The sequence below is a fragment of the Quercus suber genome, unplaced genomic scaffold (genome assembly GCF_002906115.3).
Source record: "Quercus suber isolate HL8 unplaced genomic scaffold, Cork oak 2.0 scaffold_176, whole genome shotgun sequence".
Lineage (NCBI taxonomy): Eukaryota > Viridiplantae > Streptophyta > Magnoliopsida > Fagales > Fagaceae > Quercus > Quercus suber.
The window spans coordinates 1179108-1183934 of record NW_027069636.1 but is presented as its reverse complement, the minus strand read 5'-3'; the positions used below and the strand labels follow the sequence as shown (position 1 = coordinate 1183934).

The 4827-nt window shown below is 33.1% G+C and overlaps 1 long non-coding RNA gene across 1 annotated transcript; it reads right to left on the bottom strand.

Annotated features, from left to right (window-relative positions):
* Positions 1-4617, bottom strand: LOC136069542 (uncharacterized). Its single transcript, XR_010630765.1, has 7 exons — positions 4519-4617; positions 4054-4310; positions 3853-3954; positions 1920-2032; positions 1736-1779; positions 1375-1445; positions 1-312 (listed from the first exon to the last, which is right to left on the bottom strand). It is a non-coding gene; the product is annotated as an uncharacterized LOC136069542 (long non-coding RNA).
* Positions 4618-4827: the final 210 nt, after the last annotated feature.

The window sequence follows — 4827 nt, the reverse complement described above, 5'->3', positions numbered from 1 at the left end:
CTTACTTAGAAATAAGGGGAAACAAATAATAACAATTTATTACAATGAAAATCATTTAGAAAATAGTTCAAATATATCCAAATGAGTTGGTATAACATAATTGTCTAAACATTTGGGACTAATCTTCAAAGTCGAGTCAGTACATTGAGGAGGATATTCATCAAGGGTTTGTTGTAAATAATATTATGATGGGACATTTGTTCTTAATCTTTGAGAGCCTATTTCTAATAAGCCATCTGAAAATTAAGCGAATCCAAAATATCACTGTAAAAAATAGTTATAGCACCAAATTTGTCAGGAGTTTGATGAAACCTAACACAAAAAATGAACACAACGATTACATAATGGCAAGATAATTGGTCTGTAATTTAGATATATAATATATAAACCATCAAGAAAATATATTAAAAGGATTACAAACTCATATAATGTGTCATCTCCTATAATTCCAATTCACATGAAAATTGCTCTAGGTATTATAAGTTCTATTGCAATTTTGTTACAAACCGATTTGGAAGCTGAATTATGATGCCATGCATAACTGGTTGGCAAGTCCACATCAATTCACAACAGAAATGTACTTAATGTCTAGTAGTATAGATCATTGTGAATTAAGTTCAATACACAATTAACCATTATTCCTTACTAAAACAACCACAATATGCTCAAGAGTTAATGAACATAGAAATTAGCATCGATCAAAACCAAATGTCAAGAAAGCATGCAATACCAGATTATCATTAGCTTGCATCCACAATGAAGATATCATTATTAAAGTAAGTAATCATGCAAATCATAACCATTCAACAAAAATTTAATTGCAACTTATATTCTTTGAAGCAACATGTATATAACCAAATTGAAATCCTTCTTCTAGTATAGAGCAATGCAAACTGCATGGTGATTAACTCTTCCCACTCTACCTAATTCTTGATAATTAGACATTCTAATGTGCATGACAAACCACTAAACTTTGATGATAGAGGTTTATAGTTCATCAAAAAAAAAAATAATAATAATAGAAGTTTATAGTTACATATCTTTTAAGTAAATCAAACACAAAAAATAACTTTGTTGTAAGCATATAGTACTGCTATCAAATGTTGAAACACCAATGTAACACACACAAACAAAGATAAATAAAGAACTTGAATAATGTTCAATATTCACCTAGTGTGAGTAGCAACACTTAGAGCTTTGGTGTGATTCCTAATTGACCAAGTCATCTATTAAATCTAATGCTTTTCTAACATAAATCATGAATGCCAATTTTTAAGTCAATTACCAATCTGTTGATACTATTTTTACTAAAAGAACTCAAGTTTCATTATAATACATTATGAATTATTGTTTACCAAGAATTTAGGAACATACCTATTTTGCAATGAATTGTCTAGGTCTTCATTTCCTTTGCCTTTGCTCTCAACATCACCCGCCACATCTTTCTACATAAAAGAGAGAACCAATTGTGGTAGAATATAGATGCAAAAATAAAAAGTACAATGAAAAAAATATTAAAGTATTAACCGTACGTATGAGGATTCTATAAAAGTGTAAATAATTGATACATAACATGATAGAGTTGAAATATTAAATAAATCCGAAAAGTTTATATGCAAAAGAAATGAAGTTATTGTAATTAGTAGATAGATACCCAAAGTACCAATTCATTAGAACTACAAACTTTGAAACACAAATTGAAAGGGATTTCAATAAAGGGAAAAATAGACCTAACTGTACCCATTCTTCTTGGACTTTGGGTTGCCTCAAAAGCTTGGCCTTTCCACATACAAACCCATAAATAAATAAAGAAACATTAACAAAGAGTGCAGTCAAGATCTCATAGGGAATCTATACTTGAAATAAATCAATGATAAATCATATTAAAATCGAATCAACAGAGAGTCAAAGGAACCTACCAATAATGGCTCTGGCAATGCGACAGTAGTAGAATTAAAGTTTCACAAAAAAGGGTAGAAATAGACCTTTGCAAGAGTTCTGCTATATGTATGGAGTGCCTCGTTCTTGTCCCCTGTAGACAAATAGAAAAATAAAATAATACAATTTTACATTCCAAACAACAATAATAATTATAATAAGAAAAGGGTAATACAAATCAAATAGTTGGCGTGCAATACTTAACCCAGTTTGGAGTATTCATTAAATTAGAAAGTTAACATTGACACCCGAACCAGTAGATACGAAAATTTGAAGAAAAAAAAAAGACACCAAAATCAAAAGGAATTAAAAAACAATTGATAAAAAAAAATGAAGAAAAAAAAAAGACACCAAAATCAAAAGGAATTAAAAAACAAATGATAAAAAAAAAAAAAAAAAAACTAAATAAAATTCAAAGAATGAATTGAAATAAGAAGAAGAAGAAGAAGAAGAAAAGAACATCACATAGGATGACAACTAAACCACATTTAAGCAAAGAAAATTCCTTGTTTCTCAGCAATACCTTCAATGGTTGTCAACCCTAAGCTGGATTTTTTAGAAAATAACTACAAAACCCAAATAATATTATTAGTTAGCCAACGTTTCAAACATATTGCATTTCTAACAATTCGACTTCAGAGGAGTCGATTTTACTGTTCATATCGCCTATTTTTGGGCCACGTAGATAAATAAATCGAGTCCAGTGGAGTCATTGCTTATACACAGAAAACGACTTCAGAGAAGTCGTCTTCTATACAAAGAAGACGACTTTAGTGAAGTCGATTTCTTTGTATAGAAACCGAAATCCCAGCGACCCAGACAAACTGCAAATCCCCTCAGGAGACCAATTCAATTCCAAAAAAAACGAAACCCAAACCCACGAATGACAAATTTGATCTGATCTCGAAATGGAGTCGTCGTCGATGTTTGTGGAACTGGAAGACTTCGGTCAGACGGACCTGACTCGGTGGATCCGTGAGGTTTTGTTGCCGAACGAAGAACGAACCCAGGTGAATGAAGAACGAAGAACCCAGGCAAATGAAGAACGAACCCAGGCGAATGAAGAACGAAGAACGAACGAACCCAGGCGAATGAAGAACGAAGAACGAACGAACCCAGGCGCTTGGGTTTCTTGCCGACGAACCCAGGCGCCGATTCTGACCGACGAACGAATGAAGGAACCCAGGCGCTGATTCACCAAACCCCGACGAACCCCAGCAACACCGACGAGCAGTGGAGGAGAAGAAGAACACGCTCGGGAAGTGGAGAAACCCAGGCGCATTTTGGGGAGGAAAGGAAGAACAAGAAAATCGTTAAGTGTTTAGGCTAGGCATATCAAAGAAAACGACTTCAGAGAAGTCGTCTTCTATACAAAGAAAACGACTTCACTGAAGTCGTTTTCTTTGTATAGAAGACGACTTCTTTGAAGTCGTTTTCTGTGTATAAGAACTGACTCCACTGGACTCGATTTCTTTATCTACGTGGCGCAAAAATAGGCGATATAAACAGTAAAATCGACTCCTTTGAAGTCGAATTGTTAGAAATGCAATATGTTTGAAACGTTGGCTAACTAATAATATTGTTTGGGTTTTGTAGTTATTTTCTAAAAAATCCCACCCTAAGCTAAATGGGTTTCAAATGTCTTTGATCATGCCCTTTATTTCTTCGTCATTCAAGCTTAATCAAAACCAACAACCTAAATACCTAAATTAATGAAAATCAACCCAAAATCTTGAACAAACATCAAGCAAATCTAGATGATCATCAAAAAGAGTTGCAACCTTAAAATTGTAAAACAAAAACCACTAAGAATATTAAAATCCAGCCCATTAAGACTACTGAAAGTTACATGAATAAGAAAACTTTAGAATTAAAAAAAAAAAAAAGAATAGAAGAGAGCCATAACACGCTAACCTTGTTGTAGGCCTTAATTGTTATGCCCTCATGCTCCTTCTAGCACACATTCATAATGTCTTGGAATGCTTTATAAACATGTTCATCATTTTGGAAGTGTTTCTGTACCAAAAAATAAAAATAAAAATAAAAATTCAACATTAAACTGCAAGGAACCAACATTTTCAGTTGAAATTCAACAAAGCAAAACAATATCTTCACCTTTATCTTGTTCACAAAGCTGATAGCTTCTTGAAATTCAACCTTATTTTGTTGAGGACCTAGAAATTCAACTGTAGACTCACTCTTTAAGGTATCTTTGTCATCATAAGAAGCCAAATTTGCGTTCACTCCAAAACCTTCACGTGTCCTTCCCCGCCTTGAGATAGGTTAAGGCGTCAGTCTTTTTTAGTTTCCACGTGGTAACACCAAGACCACTACCTCCTTCTCCACCCTTTGGGACTTGGGATTGCCCATAGCTTCAAATCCACAAACACATATACCAAGAGCACAATTCAAACTCAAACAATAGTACAGAAATATTACATAACCCATATCTCTTTTCCCTCACAAAGCCCCATATAAATTCAGCAAATACCATCATATAAAAACTCTCTAAGCAAACACATTAGAGAGGTTAAACCAAAAATTTTGAAAAAACAAAAAGCTACAAAGGAAGAAACTTACGAGTCTTCAGGAGAAGAACCAAAGGGTCTCTTGAATTGCGAAGAGTTATCATAAATTTTGTCTCCTAATCTCTTCATCTCTGAACTAATCCACCACGAAAATCACAACTCACCAACGAAAAGAAGAATGAAAAAGACCTATAATGAGACACTATTTCAAGCCTAATTTATTTTAATTAGTTTTGGATAAACATTAATGATATGAATATGTTTTGTTGATTGAAATAAAATAGTTTTAAATTTGGATAAGTTAGAGGAGCTCGGATTACGATGAATTATATGATTAGTTTTGCTGATAGAATCCACAGTG